Source organism: Pseudophryne corroboree, chromosome 5 (assembly GCF_028390025.1).
Source record: "Pseudophryne corroboree isolate aPseCor3 chromosome 5, aPseCor3.hap2, whole genome shotgun sequence".
NCBI lineage: Eukaryota > Metazoa > Chordata > Amphibia > Anura > Myobatrachidae > Pseudophryne > Pseudophryne corroboree.
In genome coordinates, this window is record NC_086448.1 from 74,825,973 (window position 1) to 74,841,824 (window position 15,852).

The 15,852-nt window shown below is 47.0% G+C and overlaps 1 long non-coding RNA gene across 2 annotated transcripts in view; it reads right to left on the bottom strand.

Moving 5' to 3' along the window:
* Nucleotides 1-1,111: 1,111 nt before the first annotated feature.
* LOC134928791 (uncharacterized) overlaps nucleotides 1,112-15,852 on the bottom strand; it is a 45,917-nt gene continuing 31,176 nt past the window's right edge. For both annotated transcript variants that reach the window (XR_010178014.1, XR_010178015.1), the window contains exon 5: nucleotides 1,112-1,431. This is a non-coding gene — a long non-coding RNA (uncharacterized LOC134928791). The remainder of the gene's footprint in view (nucleotides 1,432-15,852) is intronic.

Below are 15,852 nucleotides of genomic sequence, written 5' to 3' on the forward strand. Positions count from 1 at the left end.
TGGGACCTATTACAAACTATTACAACAAGAACTCATGCCGACGTTATTGGAACTCTACAACAAAATCTATCAGGAACATCCCACTTATCCGACATTCTCTCAGGCGTACACTACTCTTATCCTTAAACCAGACAAAGATCCACTTTTAGCGGATTCATATAGGCCCATTTCCCTCTTAAATTCTGATTTAAAAATTTTCACAAAAATCATAGCGAATAGATTGCAGCTAATTCTCCCGGATATACTGACAGAACACCAGTATGGTTTCGTGCGTGGCCGCCAGTCAGTCAAGGCCATCCGTACAGCAATAGCGGCGACAGTGGCGTCCAGAAATACCCCTAATTTGGAACACATGTTCTTAAGCCTGGACACACACAAAGCCTTTGACACCGTGTCATGGCATCACCTGTTTAGTGTATTAACGGCAAACGGGGTCCCCGGATTTCTATGCAAAGAGGTACAAGGCAGGGCTGCCCCCTGTCTCCTCTTCTCTTTAATTTATCCATAGACCCCCTCTTCCGAGTACTACAGAACTCGATGATTTATCAGGGTATTCCAATTGGGGAAAAATAAATAAAACTGTCAGCATTCGCTGACGATGTGTTAGTTTATATTGGGAACCCCAAAGATTCATTGCAGGATATTTTAGATTTATTAGATAGATTTGGACAAATTTCGGGTTTCCAGGTTAATCTTTCAAAATCTATAGGGCTATATTTAAAACAAGGAGTAAAACGCCCAGGATGGGGGAGACAGATTCAGATAAACTGGGCTAACACTCACATAACATATCTGGGCATTAGACTTCCGAAATATCCCTCGGATTTATATAGATTGAATGTAAAGGAGGCAATAACCCTCATAACGAAAGAGCTGGAAGGATGGAACCATTTAATGCTTTCATATTTAGGGAGAGCTGCTTTGATAAAAATGTGTACATTCCCACGATTACTATATATTTTACAATCCCTCCCGGTGTTACTCAGTAGATCGGATCTGACCCACATAACTAAACTGTTCCGACAGTTTATTTGGAAAGGCAAGAGGCCTCGTATTGCCATGCATAAACTACAACAACCAAAAACTAATGGCGGAATTAACTTCCCAAACATTTTACTTTATAACCACACATCTTTATTGAGATTCCTGAGAGACTGGTTAAACGATAAAGACACATATGCAAATACACACCTTGAGGCACAATTCATAAAATCTAAAAATTTGACAAACTTCCTCCACTGTATGGAGGCGGACTGTGATCAGGATCTGAAAGATAATCCCCTTCTGTGGTCGGTCTATCGCCTTTGGCACTCCTTGAGACGATCTGAAAACTTGGGGGGGCACAAATCTTTGTTTCTGCGGTTTCTGGGTAACCCTGACTTCCAGCATGGGGAGGCGGGGTTCCCCTTTACGATGTTCCATAATGAGGGTCTGCAAGTCATAGGACAAATAGTTAATACAGAAACAGGGAAACCTCTTACATTCGCTCAATCACAAGAAAAATTCCCATTCCTACGCGATTATCCATTGGCTTTTCTCCAGTTGCAACATTATACTTCTTCGGTACTTAGAACATTGTCGAAGGAGGACTTGAATAACACGCTAGATACCCTGCTGCGAACCCCACCGGTCACAAAGAAAGCCCTTTCACTGCATTACAAACGTTTAAGCACTCAGCTAGATCACTCTCAATCGGACTCGGGAAAACGAAAATGGGTATCAGACTTTCCTGAACTGACATGTGATATTCTATTGAAAAGTTTGCTACATTCCTGCAAACTTTTGCCCTCAGCACAATACCAGGAGATGTTTTATAATTATAATATAGTTCACAGAGCTTACTTTTGCCCGTATAAACAATATAAGGCAGGTATGACGGATTCAGACAAATGTCTGAAATGTCACGCTCCTAAAGCAGACTTATTACATTGTTTCTGGTCGTGCCCACTTCTCCGCCGCTTCTGGCTTCAGGTACGTCAATATGCTATGGGACATCTGGTAAATTTAATTTTATCCCCTTTACAGCAGAATGGGCAATTTTTGGAATAATCCCGGCTAGGCAAAGGATAACGAGGGGGGGGGGGGGGGGGGGAGACGGCTGCTGCTGGCAATCAGTGCAGCTGCACGTAAGGCAATTCTACAGTCCTGGATACATAAGGATCCTCCTACTTTATCCTTGTTCAAAGGGAAACTGCATCATTTATTTCAGATGCATTGGATAGAAACATCTTTGCAAAAAGACAAGCTGGTAGGACAATAATTTGAATCCTGGGAAAGCTATGTGGCTACCCTTCCAGTAGACTTCCAGATTAGGATTCAAACTTCACTAAAAAACATTGAATGGTTAGAAACACGAATGGCAGTTGGGGATCCTCCCATAGTACTGACAGACTAGGGGTTAGAGATTCCACGGGGCCCTGGCCTCCTCATGTCTCTGCTACGATTAGACTGGCAGGTCTTTAGCATGTACTTTTGTTCTGCACTTTCTTTTACATGTTTGTAAGATTGCGTAATATATATGAGAAGACTCATTAATGAACATTATATGTTCTCATCTCATCGTGTTATGACGCTATTTGTATGTATATGTTTATTGCCGGTGCAATCTACTCTGTACCATGAAGCAATGTTTTAATAAAAAATGTTATACCATAAAAAAAAAAAAAAAAAAATATTATTATTGCATATTAATATTTTGTAATAATTATATTTGCATTAGTAAACTTTTTTCCCTCAAGAATATGAACACTGCATAAATAGGGGTAAAGCTGCCCAGAGCCTCCTTATTCTAGGGGCCTTTGAGCATTGGACGTGTCTGTGTACAGCATGCTGATTGGTGGATAGTGGAAACTATCCACCAATTAGAGTGCAATATTCTCTACCTGCCTTCCAGCCTGCAGCCAGTGAATGGCTGTCAGTATGCTGATCGGTTGAGCCATTCACTGAAAGGAAGCAGTTGGAGAGATGGTGGGGGACCGCAGAAGGGGTACATTAATGTATTCCTGTGAATGGGTGGGTTGGAGCCCCAGTGCATTGTTTTGCCCAGTGCCTACAATGCTGTAAAGACAGCCCTGCTCTGGATACCAAAATACATGTATTTGTGTCCTTGTAGTTTCTGAAACGTGTGCATGCAGAGTATGAGCATTTTGAAAGTTTGTACTGAGTGCCGTAAAACCTAGAAAAGTCAATGTGGGGGTGCAGTGATTGAGGTCATAATTGTAATCCCACCTGTGTACACAAACGTCTGAGCGCAGCCAAAGCATTAAGAAGAAATACCAAAATGAAATGTAAAATATTCCCAATTTATGAGTAGGTTATATGGACAGTTAATCGTACAGAATATAATTTGTGTAGCCTGTTTTATGACTTCTGTACTCTTTTGGGGAAAAGGGCAGGTGTAGCCCCCTGAAGAGATTTATTATTATTATTATTATTATTATTATTTATTACCAGTTATTTATATAGCGCACACATATTCCACAGCGCTGTACAGAGAATAGTTGCCCATTCACATCAGTCCCTGCTCCAGTGGAGCTTACAATCTATATTCCCTATCACATGTACACACAGACACATTCATACTAGGGTTAATTTTTGTTGGGAGCCAATTAACCTACCTGTATATGTTTGGATTGTGGGAGGAATCCGGAGTACCCACAGGAAACCCACACAAGTACGGGGAGAATATACAAACTCCACACAGTTAGGGTAATGGTGGGAATCGAACCCATAACCTGAGATAGCTGTCTCAGATAATAGGATCTGGATGAAGAATGTATGTAAGTGGAATTACATACATATATACATGTTTTCAAGCTAGAAGAAATTTTTTACTCATTAACAGGTATACAAAAATGTTGGCCACTAGCACACGTGCCATTGTGTGAGTTTGTGTGTGTGAAGTAGACTTCTGCCTAACACAGCAAATTATGTTTTGGGTAGAATTTTATGAGAAAAATCCAATCCCAAGAGATTACGTCAATGGAGTGCTGTTTGTTCATATGTCCTATTGATGTAGAACAATAAGCAACACCGGAATTTGAAAGGCAGATTGGTCCTTACCAGCCACTAACTGTAATGTGTATGAATTGTGTCCTGTGTAATCAGACAAAAGAGAATTTGGGAAATATTCATATTATTAGAAGGTTCATTCCATATTGGACCCTTTAAGAAGAATTTCTAGTCCTTAATAGAAAAGAAGAGGTGTTGCCAAGACCAGCCAATGAGATTTTAGCGATCATTTCCTAGATTGTAGTTGATAACCATTAGCTAGAGTCTGATTGGCTGCTGTAGGAAACGCCTCCATTTTCACTTCTTAGACGTTTAGATAAATATATCCCCTGATTTTACAAATAACAGTCCCTATTTCATTTTAAACATTGTAAACAGTCCGGTAGGCATTGACCTCACACGAGGAACGTGATTGACCAAGACCTACAGTAGAGCCAAAAAATGTAGCACCAAGGAGATTCCAGCACATAGTTGTAATCAGCACTACACTGCCTGGAATGCGAAAGCCCCTAACATGCCTTTTGTCATTGAAACTTTATTTTCTCTTAAAGTAAGGCCTGGGAACAAATCCAGATACCTGCCACCTCGTTTAAACTGATCAACCACTCAGTCTTTAAAAGAAAAATCCCTCTTAATGCAACACCATGAAAACAAGTTTTACTTCTTTAAAATAAAAAGCGGTTGCTATGACCACTTTTCCATTTCCTTAGCGTTTTACGGTATATTTTATTCTTTCCATTTCACTGGGTACGCTGGTGCCAATAGTTACAGCATCTCCGCCAAGTATTCATTAAGAGTTTTTTTGTGTTTTTTTTTTTTAAATAAAGAAAATAGATTTATAGCTGGAAAAAAAAAAATGATTAGAAGAAAATCAGATTTCATGTAGTTTAAACCTTGCAATTAAAAGTGATGTGATCTTATTTGTTGTCAACGTTTGGCAACTCTAGGACGTGTTATTGTGACAGAGTTGGAAGAGGCTATGGAGCCACAATTCCGCGGATCAGACATGGCTTATGTCTTTGTTTAAAACTTAAACTCAAAGTTTGAGTCACCACCAAAGCTAAGGTTTTTTTTTTAAATGAAGAAAAGGTATACACTTTCAGAGAAAGTCAGTTTTTTTCCTGGGTGGACCTTGTCTGGCATTGAGCCCTGTGCACAAATCCAAATACTAGATGTCCTTCTTTGGGACATTTAATTAATGTCAAGACTACGTATATTTGGAAATTGGGTAGATACACTTCAGTTTCCATCATACTGGTCTGCGCTTACGCTAGGATGAAATGATAGTATTGGATTTGTTTTACACTAGAGATGAGCGGATTCGGTTTTACTCGGTTTTACACCTGGAGTAGCAAAAGCAGAGAGGTGCAGCTTGACAGTGTTAATGGTAAATGTTAAAGCCACATTTAAGGGCGTAATTATAAGTTTGTGGGCCCCATAGCAAAATCTTGAAATTGCCCTACCCCCAACCCCCCTTTATCACTACATTGCCCCTTTGGGGGAGCAGGAGAGTGAGAGACAAAAAGGGTGTAAGTGTGTGATAGAGAATGAGAGGAGCAAGAAAAGAAAGAGGGTCGGGGGTCTGGGAGAGATAGAGTGAGAGGGTTTGTGGAAAAAAGAGGGATTGAGAGAAATAGATAGAGGAGCTAAGGTGTCATGGAGAAAGATAGTAAGGGATGAGAATGTAAAGAGAGAGAAGACATCAGTGAGAGAGAGGGTGTTGAGTGTTGAAGAGAGAGAGAGAGAGAGAGAGAGAGAGAGAGAGTCGGCGGGATGTAATGCAGTACGAGATCACAAAACCATGCCTTGTAAGTTGAATGCCCCTTTAAAAAAACATCCGAGATCGTCCGGCAACCCGCACCTCTGGTGGTCTCGGACAGCATTACATCCCGCTACGTGTGTCAGAGAGAGAGAGAGAAGGGGGAGGAGCAAGAAAGGGAGGGGAGTGAGCGGGAGTGAGAGAGATAGAGTCTCAGGGAGGGAGCGAGAAAGGGAGGAGAGCAAGAGAGAATGTTGGGGAAAGAAAGAGGGAAAGACAGAGGGAGAAAGAATGATAGAGAGGGTGTCAGAGAGAAATGAGAGAGTGAGAGAGAGAGAAAGAGAGAGAGAGAGAGAGAGAGAGAGAGAGAGAGGATGTCAGGGAGAGAGAGTGTCAGGGTGAGAGAGATAGTGTCAAGGAGAGAGACAGTGTCAGGGGGAGAGAGAGACAGTGTCAGAGAAAGGGAGACAGTGTCAGAGAGGGAGACAGTGTCAGGGAGAGAGACAGTGTCAGGGAGAGAGAGACAGTACTGGAGAGGGAAAGAGATAGCGTCAGGGAGAGAGATAGTGTCAGAGAAAGAGAGAGAGACAGTGTCAGGGTGAAAGAGAGACAGTGGCAGGGAGAGAGTGCGGGAGTGTGTCAGGAAGAAAGTGAGGGAGAGAGACAGTGTCATCAGGGAGAGAGAAAAAGAGAGAGGAGCAAGAGAGAGAGACAGAGATAGGGAGGAGGAGTGGGCACTACCTGACTTCTTTAGAGGTCTGTAATGGCGGTGAGCACTTCTAGGCAGAGCCGGATTAAGGGGGGGGCCCGGGGGATACGTACCCCGGGCCCCCCTTTCCAAAAGGGCCCCCTGCTACACCGCAGATCGGATCTCTCTTCCGATCCGATCTGCGGTGCTGTGCTCCGCTCCCCGGCTCCAGAACAGATTGACATGCGGACGAGCGTCCGCATGTCAATCTGCGGTCTCCTCTCCCTCCCTGCTGTGTTGGAGGGACACGGAGCGCGTCTCTCCTGTGTCCCTCCCTGGCTCTCCCCCGGCCGGTCTAAGGAAGTGCCGTTCGTGAGCTCTGATTGGCTCACGAACCGGCACTTCCTGTATTAGACCAGCGGGGGAGAGCCAGGAGGGACACAGGAGAGACGCGCGATGCGCTCCGTGTCCCTCCAACACATGGGGGGGGGGGGAAGCAGGCACTTGGGGCATATACCTGGTACTGTGGGGGGCAGATCTGGCACTGGGGGCATATACCTGGCACTGGGGGCATATACCTGACACTGTGGGGGGCAGATCTGGCACTGGGGGCATATACCTGGCACTGGGGGCATATACCTGGCACTGTGGGGGGCAGATCTGGCACTGGGGGCATATACCTGGCACTGTGGGCATATACCTGACACTGTGGGGGGCAGATCTGGCACTGGGGGCATATACCTGACACTGTGGGGGGCAGATCTGGCACTGGGGGCATATACCTGGCACTGGGGGGAAGATCTGGCACTGGGGGCATATGCCTGGCACTGTGGGGGGCAGATCTGGCACTGGGGGCATATACCTGGCACTGTGGGGGCAGATCTGGCACTGGGGGCATATACCTGGCACTGTGGGGGGAAGATCTGGCACTGGAGGCATATACCTGGCACTGTGGGGGAATATCTGGCACTGGGGCATATACCTGGCACTGTGGGGGAATATTTGGCACTGGGGGGAGCAGGCACTGAGGGGGCATATGTGGCACTGGGGGGGGGGGTATATGTGGCACTGGGGGCATGTACCTGGCACTGTGGGGGAATATCTTGCACTAGGGGCATATACCTGGCACTGTAGGGGAATATCTGGCACTGGGGGCATATGTGGCACTGGGAGCATGGCCCTAGCAACAAGCACTACCCCCTAGCAACGAGCATGACACCCAGTGCATGAAACCCCTTGCAACGAGCATGACACCCTGATCATGAAAACCCCTGGCACCGTGCATGGAACCAAGAGCATGAAACCCCTGGTAACGAGCAGGTAATTTAAAAGTAATTAGAAGCCTTACTGTAGAACTTAATGTGTAATGGGCATTACGGTGTGTGGCATAATGTATCACGGACATTGCGGTGTGTGTCATAATGTATCAGGCATTACGGTGTGTTGTATACTATATCACGGGCATTGTGGTATGTGGTATAATGTCTCAGGATCATTGTGGTGTGTGTCATACTGTGTCACAGACATTGTATGTGCTATAATGTATCAGGGGCATTGCAGTGTGTAGCATAATGTATAACGGGCATTGCGATTCCTGTCATAATGTGTCACAGGCATTACGGTGTGTGGCATAATGTGTCTGGGGCATTACAGTGTGTGCATATTGTGTCATGTGCATTATTGTGTGTGGAATAATGTCTAAGGGCCATTGCAGTATGTGGAATAATGTATACTGGGCATTACTATAAGGAGGAAAAATGACAAATAATGTAAGGGGCATGAATCAGGATTATTTTTCTTTCCTGTGGTGGCCAACGTCTGGGCGTGCAGGTTGCAAAACTGGGGTATAAGGTAGTCTTTTCCTGCAATTCCACGCCCTCCACGCAAAGCCACGCCCATTTCGACAAAGCCACACACCTTTTTGCCGGCGCGCGCCTGCGGCGTGCACATTTTTCTACCTTTGTTAGTGCCAATTACGGGGGGTATGGGGGGGGGGGGGGGGGGCGCCGAAGGATTTTTTGGCTTGGGGGAGAAAAATTTCTAGTTACGCCACTGGGCTCAGCTGTCCAATAATGTATCAATGAAACAGCCTGCGTGCCCAGCCAATGACTGAGCGGCAGGCTGCTTCATTCATACTTTATTGGACAGCTGAGCCGTCGCTCAGCTCAGCTGTCCTGTCTGTGCGCCCGCTGCTGCAGTGAGGACGGGATCCGGGGAGCACAGCACCGCAGATTGGATCGGAAGGGAGATCCGATCTGCGGTGTGGCAGGGGGTATGCTGCTTGGGGAGGCAAATATATATATATATATATATATATGTGTGTGTATATATATATATGTATATGTGTGTGTGTATATATATATATATATATATATGTGTATATATATATATATATATTTTCTGCCTTCTCTATTAGGGGCCCCACTCTCTTAAGTGCCCCGGGCCCCCCATGGTCTTAATCCGGCTCTGCTTCTAGGCATTAGGAACCGCCCCCTAAATGCCCATGAATCATGGGACTCAGAGCTGGCCGGCTAGCATCCCCTACCCCTTGCTGCACTCTCCATGCGGCTGCTGCTGCACTCTCTATGTGGCCGTTCCCGTTCTCAGCGGGGTGTGGGTGAACGGGAGATAGGGACCTTGGAGGTGCAATGGAAGCAGCGGCCCCTCAAAGCAATCCGGGCCGCATAGCAGCTGCACCCCCTGCACCCTCGATAATTACGTCAGTGGCCACATTACCCTATTCGTATAGAATATAATAACATTATAGAATTTGATGGCAGATAAGAACCACTTGTCCCATCTAGTCTGCCCCCTTTTTTTTTTTTTTAACCATATTTTTATCTCAAACCTTATTTGATCCTTATTTCTGTGTAAGGATATCCTTATGTCTATACCATGCATGTTTAAATTGCACTACTGTCTTAGCATCTACCACCTCTGATGGGAGGCTATTCCACTTGTCCACTACCCTTTCTGTGAAGTCATTTTTTCCCTTAAATTTCAGCTGAACCTCCCCCCCTCCAGTCTCAGTGCATGTCCTCGTGTCCTATTGCTTCTCTTCATTTGGAGAATGTTTCCCTCTTGGGCTTTGTTAAAACCCTTGATATATTTGAAAGTTTCTATCATGTCCCCCCTTTCCCTTCTCTGCTCCAAACATTACATATTGAGATTTTTTTTAGACTTTCTGGGTATGTTTTGTGTAGGCCATGCACCATTTTAGTTGCCCTTCTTTGTACACTCTCTAATGTATTAATATCCTTCTGAAGATATGGCCTCCAGAATTGAACACATTATTCTTGATGAGGCCGTACCAATGACCTATACAGTGGCATTATTACTTCTTTCTTTCTGCTGCTGATTCCTCTCCCAGTGCAGCCAAGCATCTGAATAGCCGTCCTCATTGCTTTGTTACAGTACATTGCTTACCTGCCTTTAAGTCACCTAAAATAGTGACTTTTAGACAGTGGCATAACTAGAAATTTTTCTCACCCAAGCAAAAAAATTCTCTGACGCCCCCTCCATCCCCACCCCCATAGTTGGCACTAAAAAAGTGAAGATGGGCGCACCGAAATAGGGGTGTGACTTCACAAAATGGGTGTGGCTTCACTGAAAAGGGTGTGGCATTGCAGGAAAAGACTACCTTATGCCCCAGTTTTGCAACCTGCACGCCCAGACGTTAGCCACCACAGGAAAGAAAAATAATCCTGATTCATGCCCCTTACATTATTTGTAATTTTTCCTCCTTATTGTAATGCCCAGTATACATTATGCCACATACTGCAATGGCCCTTAGACATTATGCCACACACAATAATGCACATGACACAATATGCACACACTGTAATGCCCCCGACACATTATGCCACACACCGTAATGCCTGTGACACATTATGACAGGAATCGCAATGCCCGTTATACATTATGCTACACACTGCAATGCCCCTGATACATTATAGCACATACAATGTCTGTGACACATTATGACACACACTGCAATGCCCCTGATACATTATAGCACATACCACAATGATCGTGATATAGTATACAACACACCGTAATGCAGGGACGTGCAGTCAGGGGAGGCAGTGCCTCCCCTGTCATTACTGATTAAAATAATATAAAGAAGATACTTATGACACATATTCTCTGTCATAAGTATTTGCTTTATATTATCCTAATCATCCCAGTCCTGTGTAAAGTGTTTGGGAGGCACCGATCGTGGTGCCTTCCTGTCAGATAGGGAAAAGTATGGGAGCGGGGGGCGGGCGCGGGCGGGGCCTAGCAATGGGCATTAAAAGCCCATTGAAAAATCATGGGAAAGCGGCACCATTAGTGGTGCCGCTTTCACACAGGGACGTGCTTTCAACCTATGAAAGCACGTCCCCTGTCAGTCAGGCCACAGTGATTGGCCAGCGGATCCGTCACTGGATCCGCTGTCGATCACTATTGTGGGCGAGGCGGAGGTGCGGGCGTCGGCGTGGGTGCTGGCGGCGTGGGTGTGGGCGGCGGGGGTGCGGCGGTGCGGGCGGCGGGGGTGCGGGCGGCGTGGTTGCGGCGGTGCGGGCGGCGCGAGTGCGGGAGGCGGTGCAGAGTTTGAGCAGCGGAGCGGTAACCCATTTCAAAAATGGCGCCTCAGCGTCATTTTTTAAATTGAAGGTGGCCGCCGCGAGCCAATCACGGCTCGCCGCGTCATCGCTCCGCCCCCTCTGGCTGACTTATATAAGTCAGCGCGAGGGAGTGGCTGTCAGTCCGACGGCGGAGGAGGAGCGGAGAAGAGCTCCTGAAGGTTGAAGACGCCGGAAGTCCTGGATGGGCGGCGGCCATGCAAAAGAGCTTTAAGGCCGCCGCCTCCCAGGTGAAGACTTCAGAGGAAGACGCTGGAAGCCCTGGGGAGGTGGCGCCCCCCCAGGTGAAGACGCCTAAAGCCCTGGGGAAGCGGCGGCCATGTAAAAGAGCTTAAAGGCCGCCGCCCCCAGGTGAAGACCCTGTGCAATAAAACTTATTTTTTAAGACTGTGTGGTGTTTTTATTTTAATATTTTCTTTACAGGTGGGCAACAGGTGCCAGCAGGCCATTTATGTCCGGGCATCTAGCACTTGTGGTTCTCCAAGTGCCAGCATGCTGGGGCAGGCTTGCTGGGATCTGTAGGCCACCTGTAAAGAACAATATTACTATTCTTTACAGGCGGACTACAGGTGCCAGCGGGCCCATTATGTCCGGGCATGCTGGCACTTGTGGTTCTCCAAGTGCCAGCATGCTGGGGCAGGCTTGCTGGGATCTGTAGGCCACCTGTAAAGAACAATTTTAACAATGAACCCCGCACCCACCGCCACCAGGGGTGCTGGTTATTGTTTGGGAGGGGGACCCCATGTTTATTTTTTGGGGTCCCCACTTCCGAGGAATTTCAGCCCTGGGCTGACTAGCTTGGGGGGGGGGGTAGATTAATGCTATGGCAGGGGGACCCCATACAGAGTGTCTCCCCTGCTATGGCATTACCCCCCCTGGCTGGTTCTGCCTGGTGCTGGTTTTACAAATAAAGGGGGGGGGCTAAGCTTTTTTTTTTTTTTCCGTCTATGGGGGGGGGGGGATGTTAGCTGCTTGTGCCTCCCCAGCCACTGACCTCACCGCACGCCACTGCCGTAATGCCTGACACATTATGACACACACCGCAATGTCCGTGATACATTATGCCACACACCGTAATGCCCATTACACATTAAGCCCTACAGTAAGGCTTCTAATTACTTTTAAATTACCTGCTCGTTGCCAGGGGTTTCATGCTCTTGGTTCCATGCACGGTGCCAGGGATTTTCATGCTCAGGGTGTCATGCTCGTTGCCAGGGGTTTCATGCACTGGGTGTCATGCTCGTTGCTAGGGGGTAGTGCTTGTTGGTCGGGCCGTGCTCCCAGTGCCACATATGCCCCCAGTGCCAGATATTCCCCCACAGTGCCAGGTACATGCCCCCAGTGCCAAATATACCCCCCCAGTGCCACATATGCCCCCAGTGCCAGATATTCCCCCACAGTGCCACATATGCCCCCTCAGTGCCAGATATTCCCCCACAGTGCCAAGTATATGCCCCCAGTGCCAGATATTCCCCCACAGTGACAGATATTCCCCCACAGTGCCACATAAGCCCCCTCAGTGCCTGCTCCCCCCAGTGCCAGATATTCCCCCACAGTGCCAGGTATATGCCCCCAGTGCCAGATATTCCCCCACAGTGTCACATAAGCCCCTCAGTGCCTGCTCCCCCCAGTGCCAGATATTGCCCCACAGTGCCAGGTATATGCCCCCAGTGCCAGATATTCCCCCACAGTGCCGCCAGGTACATGCCCTCAGTGCCAGATATTCCCCCACAGTGCCTGCTCCCCTATTCCCCCCCCCCCCCGCCCCCACACCCCACCGCTCCTTTGTGTTGGAGGGACACGGAGGGCACAGCGCGCGCCTCTCCCGTGTCCTTCATGGCTCTCCTGCGGGTCTAAACTCTAATAAAGGAAGTGCCGGTTCGTGAGCCAATCAGAGCTCACGAACGGCACTTCCTTTATTAGACCGGCCGGAGAGCCAGGAGGGACACTGGAGAGGCGCGCGCGGTGCCCTCCGTGTCCCTCCAACACAGCAGCGGAGGGAAGGAGATCGCAGATTGACATGCGGACGCTCGTCCGCATGTCAATCTGTTCTAAGTCAGTGGCGCCCCCGCAGCCCCTCGCCCCCAAGCCACCGCGAGGACTGCGGGGGCAGTAGTTACGCCACTGGCCACACACCATAATGCCCATTACACAATATGCCAAACACCGTAATGCCCCGACACATTATGCCACACACCGTAATGTCTATGACACGTTATGCCACACACCGCAATGCCCATTATAAATGATGCCACACACTGCAATGCCCCTGAGACATTATACCACAATGCTCATGATATAGTATACCACACACCGTCTTGCCTGTGACACATTATGACACACACTGCAATGCCGTTATACATTATGCCACACACTGCAATGCACCTGAGACATTATACCACATACCACAATGTCCGTGGTATAGTATACCACACAACGTAAAGCCTGTGACACATTATGACACACACCACAATGCCCGTTATACATTATGCCACACAGTGCAATGCCCCTGATACATTATACCACAATGCCCATGATATAGTATACCACACGCTGTGATGCCTGTGACACGTTATGCCACACACTGCAATGTCCATTATACATTATGCCACACACCGCAATGCCCATTACACATTAAGCCCTACAGTAAGGCTTCTAATTACTTTTAAATTACCTGCTCGTTGCCAGGGGTTTCATGCTCTTGGTTCCATGCATGTGCCAGGGGTTTTCATGCAGAGGGTGTCATGCTCATTGTCAGGGATTTCATGCGCTGGGTGTTATGCTTGTTGCCAGGGGTTTCATCTGCTGGGTGTCAAGCTCATTGCCAGGGGGTAATATTTGTTGCCAGGGGTTTCATGCACTGGGTGTCATGCTCGTTGCTAGTGGGTAATGCTTGTTGCCAGGGATTTCATGAGCTGGGTGTCTTGTTTGTTACCAGGGGGTAATACTTGTTCCTAGGGGTGTGCCCCCAGTGCCACATATGCCCCCAGTGCCAGATATTCCCCCACAGTGCCAGATAAAAATATGCCTCCATAGTGCCAGAAACACATATGCCCCTGCCAGTGGCAGATACACATATGCCCCCACAGTACCAGATACACATATGCCCCGATTGCCACATATGCCCCCAAGTACCAGCTACACATATTCCCCCAGTGTCAAATATGCCACCCCAGTGCCAGATACACATATGCCCCAAGTGCAATATATTCCCCCCCCCAGTGCCAGGTACTCCCCCCACTCACCGCTGCTGTGCTGTGTGTGAGTCTGGGAAGGAGGACACAGCGCACGCCTCTCCTGTATCCATCCTGCTGTGTCTCCGCCGCAGACACAGGAGAGGCGCGCGCTGTACCCTCCTTTCCAGCCTCACATGCAGCACTATTCGGCGGCGCCCCCGCAGCCCTGCACCTCCAAGCCTCCGCAGTGGCTGCAGGGGTGGTAGTTACGCCAGTGCTCCTAGATCCCTTTCTTTCTCAGTTGTTTCCAGTATAGTGACATTACAACTGTATTTAGCCTTTGGATTTTTTGAGACCCAAAAAGTGAGATAGAATAATGTTCGGAACAGTGTTATTTATTAATGTGAAGATCGCATTTGCCGTGTAAAATACTGTCAAATACAGATTGTCCTGTAAGTACAAATTAAATTCTATCAAATACAAACATTGAAAATCTTCCCTATAAAAATGAAGATGCCACAGTCAAGGCAGAAGACGCTGTGGTCACTGGAAGAGAAGCTCAGAAGACCCTTCTGGGCAAGCTGGGGGAGCCAGCGGGTCCCAAGAAGAGGAAACAGTGGACAGCTAAATATCTGAAGTCCCCTACTGCCACCTCTTCCACCAATGATAAGCAGCCCTGGGCCACCATACCTTACATTTCCATTCCACCCTAGACCTATCCTATAGTACCGATCCCCCGGGAGGGCATATGGGACCTTATATTTAGGCTTTTATGGAAATTTATTTCTAAGCATTTTTCCTGTACTTACAGTACTTGCATACTTACCTTAGTGGGCACCCATAGGTCTCTTTAGTACTGTATTCTTTAACTTCTTTACATTTCATATCTTTTTCTTTCTCATGACATGTTAACTATCTACCATATTAGGGGAGTGATGATGAAGTAGAATTTTAGCTAACAGGAAGCCAAGTTGAATGACTATAAACAACCAAAAAGGACACTTTTTTTTATAACTGCCTAATGATACTGTAGTTTCTGCTGTAAGAGAGTCATTCATAGGTGGAAGGAGTTGAAGTAGAGAATCCTCATTTTACATTCCACTCTATGGGCAATATATATGCATGTGTGTGTATATAAATGTACAGACCATGCTTGGTGGCCCTCAAGGGTCTCTGCAGCCACATAAATGCGCTAAACGTGGCTCAGATACTCCAACATTTCAGTTTTTTAGTAAAACTGTTCTTCAGGGACACTTATGGTAAATTTCTCTGAAGGAAGATCTAATAAAGAACTGAAACATTGGAGTATCTGGGCCGTGTTTAACGCATTTATGTTGTTGCAGAGTCCCTTGAGTTCAGCCAGGTTGGGTGTGTAAATGTATATATTTATATATGGAAGGCATTCGGGTAGCATACTGAATTCTTTTGAGTGCCTTTCAGTTTGTCTTGCATATATATATATAATGCCAAAGTGCCTTCTATTATACATGATTGCTCAGCTATGTTTTTCTATACTTAGTTTTTTGCTTTATTCCTTTAGCTATATAGCTGGGGTGATTGGGGTCTACTCTAATCCCTTCTGCCTTATATAAG